The sequence below is a fragment of the Palaemon carinicauda genome, chromosome 13, assembly GCF_036898095.1.
Source record: "Palaemon carinicauda isolate YSFRI2023 chromosome 13, ASM3689809v2, whole genome shotgun sequence".
NCBI classification, from domain to species: Eukaryota; Metazoa; Arthropoda; class Malacostraca; order Decapoda; family Palaemonidae; genus Palaemon; species Palaemon carinicauda.
Genome location: NC_090737.1, coordinates 1,517,210 through 1,535,452, shown reverse-complemented (window position 1 = coordinate 1,535,452; position 18,243 = coordinate 1,517,210).

Sequence of the window (18,243 nt, the reverse complement as noted above, 5' to 3'; positions counted from 1 at the left end):
ATTGCATTTACTCATTCCGAGGGGTAAGCAGTACCACTCGAATGATCTGAAGAACAAGAAGGTACTCGCCTGAAGAGTATCTGGCTGTGCAAAGTGTACTCACTAACACTTTTTTAATAAAGTGAAAAAACCCATGTTTTGATGCCTTATTATCCATTGACATGGGACATATTTGGTTTGGTGAAACCGTACTTATGTTTGTGTATGCTGTATTACAGTCGTGAGAGAGAAGGGTAATTTAACATTTTAGCAGGTGGGTTCATTGGACCATAATGATAAAAAATAAAGGTATTAGAATGGGAATACAATCAAACAAGAGTTAAATTTAGTAATGCAACAAATATTTACAAAAGATTACAATTAAACTAAAAGTCCATGTAAAAGGAACACAAATGCCATAAAGGACAGGAATGACACAATGGGACAAATGACAAATGACAAATGAAAAAGTAATCACACTGGAAATTTAGAACACTTGAAACAAAAGCACAATTCGTTATTCAACCCTTACAACAATATCACTTTACTTAGGTTATCGATACATCACAAATAGGAGACTGCTTCCCTGCCGGACACCAAAGTCCTTGGTTTAGTTGCTGAGTGGAGACTGATTCCAAAATTACATTTAGGGGTCGAAGAAATTTAGGATGGGTGGAGCAAATAAAAACATGGAGTGTGAAACAAGGCAAACAAGCTTTTGAGAAAGGACAAGGGAAAGTGGTATACTGGGGAAATACGTCCGCAAAATATATACAATAATTAATATAATGTGGAAGGTGTAATATATCCCCCTAGAGGATCAGGCCCAGCTGAGTGGCTTGATCAAAGTAAACCCCTTACATCTCCTGAGAAGGTTGAGAAAGGGGCCGTGACAAGGCATCAGCAAATACGATGTCGCTGCCCGTGAGGTGCTTTATTTGAAGGTTGAATTTTGAAGATATAAAGCCCATATTAGTAAGCCCTGATTATGGGTCTTGGTGCGCTCAAGAAAGGTGAGGGGGTTGTAGTCAGCAGATACATGGATGACGGGAGCTCCTTGTAGGTAACATTCAAACTTTTGGAGAGCAAGAACCAAACATCAAAGCTCCTTCTCTATGGTACTGTTGGACAGCTGATGAGGCTTGAAGCTACTGGAGGTGTATCCTATTGGGTGGAGTACCCCATCAATTTCCTACAGCAACACTCCTCCAGCACCTGTATCGTAACCGTCTACTTATAAAGAGAAGGGTTTAGATAAATTAGGACTGTGTAAGACTCGCTCACTACTCAAAAAATATTTTAAATGTTCAAATGTTGCCTGACATCTCTCATCACATTCATACTTCTTTTTTAAAGCCTGGTATGACTATGTAAAGGGCCAGCTACTGAAGCAAAATTATAGCAGAACTTCCTGTAATATGAAACCATACTTAGAAATCTTTTATGGGATTTCCTAGTCTTATGATCTAGATAATCAAGAATGGCATTAACATTTGAAGTTTTAGGCCTGATATTACCTTCACCCACAATATGTCCCAAGTAAGTAACTGTAGCTTGACCAAAAACCCATTTTTGTAAATTTATCGTCAACTGGGCTTGTCTTAATCAATCAAATAGCATATTCAAACGTTTCATAAGCTCTTTCCAAGAATCTCCTATTACCAATATATCATCTAGATATGCAAATATTCCATCTAGACCATGAATTATGTAGTTAATTATGCGTTAAAATGTGGATGGGGCATTTGTTAAACCTAAAAGGCATTACTTCATACTGGAATAACCCAAAAGGAGTTATGACAGCCGATATAAGCTTGGCTCCAGATGTTTACTTCACCTGATAATACCCCTTGAGGAGATCTATCTTAGCTATATACTTTGCTTGGTCCACAGAATATATAAGGTCATCTAGGTGGGGTAAAGGGTAAGTATCCTTAACAGTAGCAGAATTTACTCTCCTGTAGTCTGTATACAATCGCATGCTGCCATCCTCCTTTGGTGCCAATAGACATGGAGACGCCCATGGTGACTTGCGTGATTTAGCTAAACTGGCTCTCAGAAGATATCCTACTTCTTATTTCATCACTAGTTTCTTGTCTGGGCTGATACGATAAGGGTGTTGTCGTATGGGAGCAGTTCCTGGTAGAAGTTCGATGTCATGGATGAGGACTGTACACTGACCTGGATTTTCCCCATAAAGTTCTGGGTAAGAGTAAATAAGATTTGGAAGTCCTGATTGAAAAAGTGAAAGATGTTGACATGATTTTTCCAAGTCTTTCAGAGCAGCACAATAATCTACAAAACGCCACGAACAGATGAGTTCAGTTTCACTTACTTCAGGTTTCTCGTCTTTGACCTTAACACTAACATTTACAATTTTGTCTCTATAACCAGTTTCAGTATTACTGGAATGATACCTATTAAGCAGATTCGCATGGATAATTTAAATACTTTTCCTTCTATCAGAGGTTTCAATCATATAGGTATGGTTATTGACATTTTTAACTACTTTATATTAACCAAAGAATTTGGAGGAAAATGGGCATCCAGGGATAGGAAAATATGCTAACACAAGATCTCCTGGGTTGAACTTCCTAATTTTAGTTTTTTATCATAACTATTTTTCATTCTAATCTGAGCTTTTCGTAAGTTCTCACTGGCTATTTTACGGACTTTGGATAGGGTTTCTTTAAAGTCACTCAAATATTATTGAACAGTTACAGTCTGATTTGAGTCAGGGGGTTTTAACCTTTCATCTTCAATTAATGCAAGGGGTCCTCTTCGTAATCTCCTATATACCATTTCAAATGGAAAAACACCAAGGGATTCCTAGGGGGACTCGCGTATAGCAAATAACAAAAACTTTACTCCTTCATCCCAATCAAGATTGCTCTATAGAAAAAAAAAACTTTTTTAACATACTTTTAAATGCTTGGTGCCATCGCTCAAGGACTCCCTGAGATTCCGGATGATATGCAGATAATAAGATATGTTTTATATTTAATTCCTTAAGGATTTCTGAAAAGAGTTTACTTGTAAAGTTAGAACTATGATCAGTTTGGATATCCATGGGGATCCCGTAAGCAGTAAAGAAACATAAAAGGTGTTTAGCAATATTTTTGGCAGATATATTCTTAAGTGGAATGACATCTGGAAAACGAGTACTGGGACATATAAGAGTTAATAAATATTGGTTACTACCATTCATCTTGGGCAAGGGTCCAACACATTCTATTACTAATTTCTCAAAGGGCTCATGTGGAATGAATATAGGCTGTCAAGGGACTTTAGGAATTACTTGGTTAGGTTTGTCAGCTATTTGGCATATATGACATGTCTTTATGAAATCTCCTACGTCTTTTCTTAAATTAGGACAATAGAACTTGTCAAGTACTGTATAGTAAGTTTTGCATTGTGCCAAATGACCATCTGGTCCATCATGTGTAATTTCCATTATATGAGTGCGTACTGAAGAAGGAACAACAATTTGGTATTTCTTGTTCCAGGTATCAAGATTTGAATAGTTAGAAGGCCTGTAAAAACGCAATAGTATACCATTAATATGATAAAATGAAGGGGATTTATTCAAAGATTTTATATCAAAAGCCTTATCAGGAAAACAAGATAAAGATTAACCTGACCCCTGGGTAGCTATTAGTTTATCTCTTGATATTACGTTAGCTAAGAAGTCACTATCTACTGAAAAGTCATTTTCCTTTTCTCCTGCTTGGGACCGAGTGACTATATGTGTTGGGACTTGTGTTATGTATTATTGTAATAATGTACTATATTATTTCAAGTGTTGCAGGTATTGCGCAACATTGCATCATATTGCATGAATAAGACATGTTATGCTTTGTACATAAGAGTAATGATTTGTACTGGAGTAGGATTTAAGTCTTTTCAGAGCGATGCTCTTTTGTTTAGCAATGTTTTGGTTTGTCAGATTGTGTAAGACGCTCCATATGCACTTGGGAGTTAGCTGTCACAGAGTAAACGGTACAATGTAGTCTTTCATACAGTAAATGTATTTTTTAGAATACCAACGTCTTATTATCCATCAAGCCCACATTGACGACATCAGATGGGATCAGCTGAGAAATAATTACTAACAATTGTTCATCTATGTTCCAGGTAATCATTATGGTTAATAGAACTTCCTACCAAAGTACAACATTACAAATTAACGACATCAGATGGGATCAGCTGAGAAATAATTACTAACAATTGTTCATCTATGTTCCAGGTAATTATTATGGTTAATAGAACTTCCTACCAAAGTACAACATTACAAATTGCGACGTTTAGGACGACGGACAAAGCAGGGAGAAGCATTGGACCCTATGCACAAGGACGGCCAGCACAAGAGAAGGAATATTTACATCAGGGGACAAGAGTAAAATCGCCCAATGAAGATTTTACCAGCAGCAGAATAGGAATTTCATCAAATACACAAAAGGATGAAATTTAAAGTTGGTTAGGTAGGTAGGAAGTACACTTGTGTCTGCAGAACAGTAGCTTAACCTATCACAGTTATTAAGGTAAGCAATCAAAATGCCTTTTAATATTGAACACCCACAAGGTTTCAGCAGCACTGCTGAGCCCAATTCTGTTGCAACACGATGGCAACAGTGGTGTGAGGAATTTAAGATTTATTTAGAAGCATTAGGGAACATGAAGGATGCACAAAAGAAGGCATTATTACTTCATACAGCAGGTAGGGAAGTTCGGGAAGTGTTTAAGACTTTACAGCCTACAGATGACACAAGTGAAGCTACAATTAAGGCTCTTACCACATATTTTGCTCCTCAGGTCAATAAATTTTTTGAAAGATACCAGTTTTCAGCGCAAGCTTATCAGAAAGGAAATGAAAGTTTAGATGCATTTGTGACTAGACTAAAGAATTTAGCCGTTTCATGTGAATTTCTAGAGTTAGAAAATGATATCATAGATCAAGTAATTGCACATTGCACATCAGAAGAGCTAAAAAAGAAATTATTGCAAGATAAAGATTTAACATTAGAAAAGGTATTGATAACAGGCAGAGCTTTAGAAACATCAAATAGGCAAAGTAACATAATAGGTAGTTCTACAAGCAATAGAATGGAAAATTCTAAAATTAATACAGTAGGTTCTAAGTGGAAAACCAATGAGAACCAGAGAAGGAATATGTCAAAGCCTAGTCATAGAAAAGTGCCTAACACTAATGTTCATAAATATCAGAATCAGGCTTATACACAGAAACAACAGGAAAAACCCAAGTGTTTTAAGTGTGGTAAAACTGATCATCTTGCATACGAAGCAAAGAAATGCCCTGCTACTGGACAAACATGCCAAAATTGCAGAAAGCTGGGTCATTTTGCAACTGCTTGTAGATTCCCTAAACAGTACGCAAAGAAAATAAATGCTACAGTTGATACTATGGGTCAAGAGAATAATGCGGAAAATGTTCATGATAATCAGGTTAGTTCAGAAACTGATTTTGCGTTTCGCATTAACTCAGTCAACAAAGGTGCAAAGAAACATATCATGGTAGAAGTAATCATAAATGGTAAACCAATTTTGATGCAAGTTGACACAGCAGCCGATGTATCAATTATGTCTGAGAAAATGGCTAAAAGCATTCCTAATTTGTTATTAGAAGGTACAAATAGAGTTTTGAAAAGTTATAATGGTTTTGATATTCAGGTAATAGGTGCTTCGAACGTAGAAGTACAGTACAATGAACAGAAATTAGAGAGAATGCCATTAACAGTAGTAAAAGGTAATGGACAAACTTTGCTAGGTTTAGATTGGCTACAGTATTTGAAGTTAGATTGGCCTAGTATTTTGAAGGTTGCAGGTAGACAAGATGAAAACAAAAATGAAATGTCTATGGATAATATCATATCAGAGTTTCAAGACGTATTTGAAGATAAAATAGGTACAGTAAAGAACGCAAAGGCAATTTTAGTTTTGAAACCTGACAGTTCTCCTAGATTTTTTGCTCCGAGACCAGTACCGTATGCATTGAAAAGTGCAGTTGAAACAGAAATCAGGAGATTAGAAAGTGAAGGTTCTTGGGAAAAGGTTACATATTCAGATTGGGCTACACCATTAGTTCCTATTGTGAAGGAAAGTGGATAGGTTAGGTTATGTGGAGATTACAAAGTAACGTTAAATCCACAACTGCAAGTAGCTCAACATCCCTTACCAAATCCGAAAGACATGTTTGCAACTATGTCAGGATGCAGTGTTTTTTCTAAATTAGATTTAAGACATGCATTTCAACAGCTTCCCATGGATGAAACTTCACAAGAATTATGTACAGTAAATACCTCCTTAGGTTTGTTTAGGCCAAAGAGATTACCTTATGGAGTTGCAAGTAGTCCAGCTATATGGCAACAAACTATGGATAAGATTTTTTCAGGAATGCAAGGAGTATTCATTTTTATAGATGATATTTTAATTGCGGGTAAAGACACAAGAGAACATAGAGAAAGATTGCGAACAGTTCTGAAGAAGTTGAAGGAACATGATATTAGAGTAAATAAGAACAAATGTATTTTAGAAGTTAATTCAGTGGAATACTTAGGTTTTGTAATAAATGGCAAGGGTATTCACAAAACTAAAGAGAAGATTAAAGCTGTACAATCAACAAAAGTGCCAGAAAATATTAAGGAATTACAGTCATTTCTAGGTTTAGTAACATTTTATGGGAATTTCATTCAGAATTTGTCTACAATTGCACATCCATTGTATAATCTGTTGAATAAGGGTGTAGAATGGAAGTGGACAAAAGAGTGTCAGAAATCTTTTGAAAGAATCAAGCAGGAAATAACATCACCTACATTTTTAGTACATTATCAAATGGATTTACCAGTTAAATTAGTATGTGATGCATCAAACATAGGTTTAGGTGCAGTATTATCTCATGTAATGCCAGATGGAACAGAAAAACCAATTGCATTCACTTCTAGAGTATTGAACAAGGCAGAGAGGAATTACTCTCAAATAGAAAAGGAAGGTTTAGCATTAGTTTATGGAGTTAAAAAATTCCATATGTATCTTTATGGTAGGAAAAAGTTCACACTTGTTACAGATCATAAACCTTTATTAGCAATATTGGGTCCAAAAGCAAGTTTACCTACGTTGGTGGCTGCAAGACTACAACATTGGGCAGTTACGTTAGCAGCGTACCACTATGATATAGAATACCGTCCAACATCAAACATGGGTAATGCAGATGCTTTATCCAGATTACCCGTAGACAAAGCTCCAGAAGAGTATGATGACAGTGTTCTGTTAATTTCTGTATATGATGTACCAATAACTGCAAAAGATGTAGCACACAGTACCAAGCAAGACCCAGTACTTAGTAAGGTTTTGGAGAGTTTAATGACAGGTAGAGACTTATGTGGAAAGGAGGAAAATTGTAAACCGTATAAAGATATATGGTATGAACTGAGTGTGACACAAGGAATAGTGATGAGAGGTTCCAGGGTAGTTATTCCTAATTCACTGAGAAATAAGGTTTTGTCTGAAATACATGCTGATCACCAAGGTATTGTAAGATCAAAGTCAATTGCGAGAACTTTTGTATGGTGGCCAGGTGTAGATAAAGATGTGGAATGTTATATAAAGAATTGTATGAATTGTGTTATGCAACAGAACAATCCTCAATTTGCTAGAATGCACCCGTGGGAGTTACCCAGGTATCCATGGCAAAAAGTGCATATAGATTTTGCAGGTCCTGTTTTGAATTATTTGTTTTTGATAGTAGTAGATGCTTACATTAAGTGGCCAGAAATTATCCCAATGAAGACAACAACGTCTTACGCCACAATAAAAGAGTTGATGCAAATTTTTTCAACGCACGGTATTCCAGAAAGAATTGTTACAGATAATGGTCCACAGTTCACCTCACATGAGTTTTAAGAATTTTGTAATGTCAATGGTATGAAGCATACATTTTCAGCTACATATCATCCATCTAATCCATCTATTAATGGATAGGCTGAAAGATTTGTCCAAACGTTTAAACACAATATGATGTGTAGAAAAGCAAATTCAGGTAATATATTTTTGCATGTGTCAAAATTTTTATTGTCTTATAGAACAACGCCGCACAGCACAACAGGCGTGGCACCCTCAAATTTGTTGATGGGGAGGAGGATAAGGTGTAAGTTAGATTTGTTGTATCCAAGTTTGCAAAGTGATTTAGAAGATAAGGGGTATAAACAAGTAGCAAAGCTTCCTAATGTAAGACATTTTTTACCTTTGTCTGATGTCATGGTAAGATCGTATAACACTCCAGAGAAGTGGGTACCAGGAGAGATTGTAAGAGAGATAGGAAATTTACATTATGATGTTCGTGTTGGTGATAATGTTGTAAAACGTCATGTTGATCAATTACAGCCGTTAAACAGAAAGACAGTAGAGCATGTGAATGTTAGAGATAAGAAACTTAAAGAAGTAGTTAGATCAAATGAGTCAAGTATTAACCAAGATGGTCCAACATCCAATGTAGATTCAGAACCAATTCATGTACCAGTACAAGATGAGGTTAAAGTGCTTCCTAATAGGATTAACAGAGGAAAGCCCCCTGAGAGATTAGATTTATGAATATTTTTGCAATGTCAAGTTAAGGGGGAGGAGACTGTTATGTATTATTGTAATAATGTACTATATTATTTCAAGTGTTGCAGGTATTGCGCAACATTGCATCATATTGCATGAATAAGACATGTTATGCTTTGTACATATGAGTAATGATTTGTACTGGAGTAGGATTTAAGTCTTTTCAGAGCGATGCTCTTTTGTTTAGCAATGCTTTGGTTTGTCAGATTGTGTAAGACGCTCCATATGCACTTGGGAGTTAGCTGTCACAGAGTAAACGGTACAATGTAGTCTTTTATACAGTAAATGTATTTTTTAGAATACCAACGTCTTATTATCCATCAAGCCCACATTAACGACATCAGATGGGATCAGCTGAGAAATAATTACTAACAATTGTTCATCTATGTTCCAGGTAATTATTATGGTTAATAGAACTTCCTACCAAAGTACAACATTACAACTTGTTCAAGATCTACCTTCTCATCATTCATTAAAGGTTTGTCCAAATCTATCCTATCATCCATGGGGGTACCAGTGACACTTAAATCTGGTACAGTTAAATTCCCGCCTAAATCATTACTCAATAGAAATAAAACTCCTTTTACCGGCAATTCTGTATCAATCACCCCTAATTCAACTTTCCCTTTTACAAATGGACAATCAAGGTATACACTGGCAAGGGGGATTGATGAGATTCCAGAAAGATCCCTTACAACCACCTTCTCACAAGTTAGATTATTCTCAACATTAGGTAAAGCCTTATTTTGCAACAAAGTTGAAGCAGCTCCAGTATCTCGTAATCATCTAGTGACATTAGACTTCTGTTCTTTCTCCCCCAAGGCTATTATACCTTCAAACTTAAAATCATCAAACATATCTGGTACTTTTGCTGGCACATGCGAAACAGGTTTACTATGGGAGGTGGAAAATTTTAAGCTGGGTTTCATAAAAACATTACGGTAGTTATCAGATCCTTTACATTAGGGGCTTTAAAACTACGAATAGTATGCCATTCTTTCTTTCAATAACTACATTTAGGATTATCAGAACCTTTAGGACTATCATCCAAAATCTACTGGGATTTTCCTGAAACTTGTTTTACAAAAACCTCAGCTCTTTTATTAAGAATAGACTTATGTATTAAGGAATAAGTGTCAGCCAAGGAAGCAGCTGTTAGTAAATCTTTCTCCTGCCTATCTTCAATAGAGAGCATTCCATTAATGGAAAGTTTCCTTTTGAATTCTTCAAGAACCATTAAATTCGTCAGTTCTTCGAAAGAAGCTACTTCAGCCTATTAAAGCCATCTCTTGTAAGCTCTAAGCTTGTCAAAAGCGAATTTTAGGAAAGTCTGGATATTTGATATACATAAGTTACGAAAAGCTTGTCTATATCCTTCCTTTGTTATGGAAAATGCATCTAAGATTGCATTCTTAACCTAGTTATAATGCTTAGTATTATCCAGATGCCTAACAACCTGCGCAGCTTTACCTGACAATTTAGGTTTAAGGAGCCATACCCACTGTTCAGCAGGCCAATTAAAGTGATCAGCAGTTTCCTCAAATACCCGAAAATAATCCTCTTGATCATACTCTGTGAATAAAGGAACTAACTTTATATTTTTAGTTCCATTTGCACAGTCTACAGATTGATTGAAGCGCTCTTTTGTTCCACCTTGACAGCTAAACTAGCTTCTAATTCTAATTTAGCTTTTTCCATTTCAAACTTTTCTTTTTTTTCTCTTTCTTCCCTAACTTGAAATTCTAACTTAGCTTTCTCCATTTCAAATTTTTCTCTTCTTTTTTTCTTTCTTCCCTAGATTTTTCTCTTTCATTCTTTCTTCCCTAGCTTGAAATTCTAACTTAGCTTTCTCTATTGCAAATGTTTCTCTTTCTTCCCTAAGAGAAAATTCACTTCTCTTTTCAGCGGCTTGCAAAGGTAACTCTTCCTATCTTAAAGCTAACTGAGCCTTTTCACGCTCGAGTGCAAGACGTTCAAACTCTAGCTTTTGTTCAATTGTAAGGGAAGGGGTTTCTGGAACAAGATACTGCCAAGCTTCGTCATCCAATGTTCCAATATGCATATAGTGATCTATTATCAGTTTCCTAATGTCAAACTTACACATACTAGAACGTACCTCAAGGTCTAAATGCCTAGCTACTTCCATTAATTCACATTTCCTAGCATCGGTAAGGGAAGGCAATTCAGAGGAAGGATCCGCCACACTTTTGAGTATCAAACTTCACCATTATAGAAAGTAAAAAGAAACTTCAAGAAGAATAGAAACACCTGAACTGAAATTTTACAACTCTTCAATTCGAGCAAACTTGTTAAGCATTGACGACGCATAAAACCATAAAACACTCATAAATGGTAACATATCAGACAAATATTTATGCACAAAACGTTCCAGATACGGGAAAATGAGAATAAATAAGGACGGACTGGAAGTATTTTACTCCTGGTTCAAACCAAAATGAAGTCAAAAGGAAGTAACGTAGCTCAGCTAACAACCGTAACTTACTACACCTTGATTAGAACGGTAACTTCAAACACATATGTTGAGGCGTTAACAAGATTCTTTACACTTTACAGAAAATGAATAACACAAGAGACAGGTATCTAAGGGCCCAGGGAAAGACTATAAGCAAGTGAAAGTCATGAATGATTCAAGATAAATGAATTTTTAACAATGGTACAACAGATTAACTTTTTAAACCGAGTACTTAGTCTTGGTTAGGAGAGGAGGGGGGGGGGGGGGCATAACAAGGTTACCGGCAGTCGTTTACTAAAACAGAAGTGGCCACCTTCGGTCACTGAAAATAATTACGCACAATGGAAATAGATACTGGAGTTGTCTAGCAAACACAAAAAAGTTACCTAAGTAACTATAACTCAGGATGTTTATATCACGTAAGGTTGAATAACGAATCACCAACTACATAAACGAACAATTGATTCTTAATGTGATTGTCAATTATTACATACCCACAAAGTTTAGCAAAAAGCTCCCGGACAGGCCCCTGTAATATTATTACAGTCGTGAGAGAGAAGGGTAATATACCATTTTAGCATGTGGGTTCACTGGACCATAATAATACAAAATAAAGGTATTTGAATGAGAATACGATCACAAAACATTACAATTAAACTTAAAGTCCATATAAAAGAAACACAAATGCCATAAAGGACAGGAATAACACAATAGGACAAATGACAAATGACAAATGTCAAATGACAACCATGTCTCGAAAAGTAATCACACTGGAAATTGAAAACACTTGTAACAAAAGCACAATTTTTTATTAAACCTTTACAACAATATCACCTATATTTAGGTTATAGATACATAATAATAAAGGAGACTGCTTCCCTGCCGGACACCAAAGTCCTTGGTTTAGTTGCTGAGTGGAGACTGATTCAAAATTACATTTAGGGGTCAAAGAAATTCAGGATAGGTGGGGCAAGTAAGAACAAAGAGTGTTAAACAAGGCAAACAAGTTTCGGGGAATGGACAAATTGAAGTGGTATACAGGGGAAATCAGTCGGGCAAAATATATACAATAATTATGATAATGTGGAAGGTGTAAAAGTTGTGAGCATAGATATTCTATAAGCCACTAAAAAAAAAAAACTCAAAAGATAATATGCCTAGATACACAAGGTAATCTTAATTAATTACTGTGAATAATACGCCAAGAAAAAACACAAGAAATTTAATGATAAATTCTACAATTTAATTTATCAATCTGTTGGGAATATCCTTGCTTCCTGGTTTGCAACAGGTAATCCCAAACCATACGCGTAGAGGGATGGTGCTGGCCCTGCTGCCAACTCACAGTTTCAGAATAAATCAAGAGAATCTGAAATGAGGGAAATCCTAATGTAAGAAGGGACTCCTAATCAAATTAACTAATTAAAATTTAATGTAAAACTTAAGAAAAATTACTCAAGTAAAATATATATATATATATAAAGTAAACCTCTAAATGCTCAAGAGCAATGCAAATAAAGGGGTATGTCCATTCAAACATACGTAAAAACAATGAGGCAACGAAGCACGAGATTGAGAGGCTAAGCAAAACTATCTGGGATGAACAAGTAGTTACTGGGTTAACCCGGCAGACCATAAATATAATATTATGGCTTGAAAAAATATGAATTACTACCTGTTAAATATAAGTAAAAGTACTATGCTAGCTCCAGAAATATTAATGTTGCCTTTGAATGAAGGCCCAAAAGACTTATATAATAGGCTTACTTGGTAAATATAATTACACACATGGGTACCAATCGAATATGATTCTCTGATAAAATTCATGGAGAAATTCTGTTTGGACATTATTGTTCAACAATAATTACTGAAATTGAAATCGCAAATGACAAGCACCAAACGAAATTTGTAACGAACCTTCAAACTTTCAGCTATCCTTTCCAGGTCCAAATTAAGCCGAATAGTCGTATTAGCAACTAGATGATATCGGTTGGCAAGTTGGTCTTCGTGGAAATGGTGGCGGCCTAAGGAGGATAAAAGGCAGCATTATCCGCCTCCCCACCCTCGGTATATGGGCCAGGTCACAGATACATTTAGCTCTTCATAGTTCCTTTATAATGCACTGCACGAAAGATTACTATGATCGCAGTAATGGTCTCAAAGTCGCGCTGTGCTAGGTAGTGGTCACGTCTTCACTGTCCCTCTCCTTCCAAGCTACTCCTGCTCCAAAGTATTTTGGGAACGGGGTTGACGCTGGAAGATAACCAAACTAGGCAGTAACTAGTTACAGGGTTAACGTAATTAACTACCTTCGTTGCTGTTTGCTTGGTGCTTGGTATAGTTAAGTTAAAAGAAAATCAATTTACCAAACATTTATTTAAATGATGAAGGAAATGCATATATTTACCAAGCAATTACAACAGAAGAACAAAGACACCCAAACAGCAGGATATAACTTTAATAATTAATGCTTATTTTAGAGTATAAGGAAGCAATAAAAGCAAACTGCATGCGAATACGAGATTAACTAATAATATTACGCAAAATAATGAAAATCTCTTACATTAATAAGAAGGAAAACCTAAGGATAAACATAACTTTCCAAACACAAGGACTAACATAACAGGCATTGCTTCTGTGAGAGATGAAAACGAAGGAGTAGTTGTTTATAGTGATATCGACGAAGGTTAGGAGCAGCGCGTAACCACAGCATATCCAAAGTACATAATAGAAATTCAAACTGACACAAGTGAAAGCACACATGCACAGCCGAGTGAAGATGTGCAAAACGTCATAGTTCAAAAATTGCTAGAACTCCTGTCAAGTGATAGGCCTTTTGATGATCAACGGCCTAATGAAGGCTTTCAATCGATCGAAGTGTTCTTGAGAGACTTTGAAGTAGCCACATATGGGTGATCTGAAAGAGAAAAAGCAATTCAAGTAATTCGGTTGCTGAAAGATGCTCCAGCAATTGATATAATGTGTTGGCCACAAGACAGCTTAAGAAGTTATACTGAAATAAAACGACTTTTAATTGAGAGATACGACTTACCCGATGTGAGAAAAGGGGACATGAAAGAAAATTATCAACTCAAAAATCGAAGGAGTGAATCAGTTCTAAATTTTGTAACTCATATTTTTTGAGATTGTGATTCGTTTGCTACACGGACTGCTAACCTCACAGAAGGTGATACAAAACCAATTACCTGTAAACATATTCAAAGATTAGTAAACCTTTATTTATGTGGTTATTTGCTCGATGATAATCGCTCATTAGCATATGTAGTGATGCAAATACAACATGTTCTAGACAGTTTACCAGAAGAAAAATGATGAAAAATAACTGCCCCGATTCCAAGAAGGTGGCAGCCATGAGAGGCACTCACCTACCCTCAAAGCGGGAGAGGGGAGAAGGAAGTCATCAGGTGGGAAGTCTTCAGAACCTGGCAGTGTAGGGGAGAGGGACACCCATGATTGAAGTGCCCCACCCAAGAATCCCCCCACTGTTACACTTGTGAAGCGGACAGTCATCTATCTCGAGAGCGAGAGCAAAAAACGCCGAGAGCGGGCAGGCTCTGGCACATGCAAACCACACCCCGCTCAACATTTGGGGAAAAGGAAAGAAAGGAAGGGGAAAATGAGGGAGATCTCCCCCCCCCCCTGCATGACAACAGAAGCAGTCGGGCAGGCAGTGGTGTCCCCATCGGTACACACAGCCTCACTCACCATAGCACTAGGAACAAGAGCATGGGGAAGCGGTATTGGAAGAGAGGTCGTTGGCACGTACCCCACATATCGTAATGGACGGCTCGAAATTTTAGCAGCCAGGATTGACCTACAAGATAAGTCAATTCGAGCGCTGATCAACACAGGAGCCAGAATTTTGCCTCTTGAACCGTGAATCTCGTCAAACCCACCATAATTAGCAGTGTCCATCATCCTTGACCCACCAGGAAGAAATAAACTACAGGCAAGGCATACAACGTTCCTCAACTTTAAGGTAGGATCTGTGAAGTTTACAAATGAATTTTTTGTCTTGCCCACTTCGGGAATTCCAGGAATCGAGGCTATATATGGTTTGCATTCTATAGTAAGTAATCAAATATACATTTGCGGGCAAAAAGATAGAATAACAGTAAAAGCAGGATAGTGCATTTTGCTGATAAAGTCTTGAAAGAGTAAGTGCTCATATGGGAAAGGAGAGACAATTAAGTAAGGTAACAGCTGTACCTGAAAGAGGAGTAATGCCTCCCAAGACTCTTACAAGCCTATTGATGACCCCGTGTCAGCTTCCCCTGGGGGGAGTAAAGTTCATAATTAAACCACTTGAAAATAGGCCCACGTAGTCTTATAGGGCTTGTCAGAAATGAAAGAAAAGAGTGGACATTACGATAGATGTGTTAGAAAATGATTCTGTTTGTGAATTGGAGTTATTTAAAACTGCCAATAATGGGATCTTAGGAGCCACAACTCAAGCCCGCAAAGACGAATGCTCTCAGAACTTATTTATGCAAGCATGAAAACTATTTCCGCCAGAATATCTACTTATAGTTAGTAACATTGTTAATAATTATTCTGATATAATTGTGATTGGAGACGAGCCACCCAGGAGGATTGATCAATATCCCTTTAGCATTGAAACTGAGCAGGAGAATCCGATCAGCTCAAGGCCCTATAAGGTACCCAAGGAGAGATGGAAAAGGAAATTAGTAAATTAAGGGATCAAGGGATTATTGGGGAGTGTGAATCCCCTTGGGCTTCTCCAATTGTAGCTGTTAGGGAAATGGAGGATTTGGTAAGATTGTGTTGATTAAAGAAAGTTGAATACAGTCACTAAGGATAATGCATTTTCATTGCCCTCAATCGAAAGATTTACTTGTGAAGGTACAGGATAGTAAGTGTTTTTACAACTATCGATTTAAAATCTGGATACTATCAAATACCCATATAGTAACACAGTAAATTTGAAAGGGCATTTATAGGCAAAAGGTCAGCTATTTCAGTTTAATTTTCTTGCTTTCGGTGTTAAAAAGGGTCCAAGTAATTTTTCTAGAGTAAAGATGGCAGTTTTGTCTCCCTTAATTGGCCATAATTACTGGGAAAAAGGCCGAAGAACATAACAATATTAGTAGTTTTAGAAGCCATGCGATATAATGGTTTGAAAATAAATTTGTCAAAGTGCAAGTTTTTTTCTGTAAAAAGGTCAAATTTTTAGATCTTATAATAATCACAGAAGATATCCCACCCTGACCGAATGAAGTAGAATGTTTTATAGAATTCCCCAGGTCATGTACCCCTAAGGAAGTAGCTGGGTTGCTTGGGCTCGATGGGTAGTGCTGTAAATTTATAAGAGGTTTTGGAGAGATAGCGGAACCCTTAGATGCTTTAAAGAAATAAAAAATTTTAAATTGGGGAATGGAAGAAGAAAGGGCCCCCATTTGAAAGCTGCCTTAACGAGCAATGATTTACTCGCATATCTTAGATTTGACAGCCAGTTTTTAGTGACAACAGATGTGAGTAGCATAGCTATTGGTGACGTAATTTCTCTATGAGATGAAAAAGGTAGAGAGTGACTCATCTCTTTTTCTTCCAGGGCAGCAAGAGAGGGAAAAAAGGATTATAGTACCCTCCATCAAGAGGCATTGGCTATTTTTTAGGTTCTGGAGAGGGATCGTTTCTTTTTATTAGGTCAGCCGATTAAGTTACAAAGTGATCATCACCTCTTACGTGATTTATTTTACAACGGAGACTTGACGTCTAGACAAGCGAGATGGATTGAAAAATGTTTAGAATTTAATATAAAGAGATTTGACTACATAGAAGGTAAAGCTAACAAGGTAGCTGATGCCCTCTCTAGACGTGGAGTAATAAGAGCAATTACTCGGGTGTAAAAGAGGAACGAAGTACGAACCAAAATATTTAAGGCCCTCATCAGAATAGAAAATGGGATGTGAATTCATGCGAGGAGCAATCAGAAAATGAGACCAGAGAGAGAGAGAGAGAGAGAGAGAGAGAGAGAGAGAGAGAGAGAGAGAGAGAGAGAGAGAGAGAGAGAGAGAATAATGGGTGGAAAGAGCGCGAGCAATGATTAAAGGCGAATCTGAGAGTTATCCATCAATTCTGAATGTGCCTCGTGAGAGTGTTTTTATAAAAAATTATATCTTATATTGTGCTTACTAAAAGAGGGGGGGGGGGTAGCACTTCCCCCCTCTTTTATTAATCGAGCCATCCACATTATACATGCAAGTCCATTTGCAGGGCATTTAGGGATTGATAGAATATTAAGGAGAGCAGTTTCAATCATTTGGTTGAAACTGAAAAAATTTATAGAAAATTATATAAAATGTTGTCATGCTTGTAACTTTTTCAAAAAACATAAAAACAGTGTACAGGAAGCCAGAAAGTGGCCTGTGATTCCTATTAAATTCTATAGGGTTCATCTGGATGTGGTAGGACCAATTCCTATTGGTATAACACAACTTAAGTATATATGTGTATTTGTTGATGTGTTTACTCATTACAATCATATTTACACAATGTTGGATAAATCGGCAAATTCATTAGCACACGCACTGTGCTCTTTCATTTTGGTAAGTGATAATGGTCTTATCTTTATAATTAAGGTGTTGAGATCAGTCAAAGACTTCATGACAATTGAACACTTTTCAGTGACTGCATATAGACCTTCAGCTAATGGCTTAGTGGAATCGCATAATATGGAAGTAGTGTGAATTTCATGTTGCTTAGTGGCTGATGACCCCCTTCATTGGCACACCATGCTTCCTACAGATGAGCTAGCTTTGAACATTGCACATAATCGACACGCCTTTCTTTTTAGTATATGGATAGGATCCTGTGATACCATATATGGTCCTGATTAACTCGCAACAGTTGCCAAATTATTCAAATGAGCAATACCGTGTCTATTTACTAAATCTCTTAAGGAGAGTAATGAAAGGTTTTTGAAAAGAGCTAATGGAAAACACAGCTCAAAGTATGATGGTTGCTTCAAAATAGCACCAGTAAAAGTATATGTAGCCCATTGTGCATATTTTTAATCATGAAAACATAGGAAACAGAAACTGAACCCAGTGTATTTGTGTTCATATCAAATAAAGTTAGGTAAATCTAATACAGTAGTGATACAAAGCATTATTAACGGCACAGTGTCT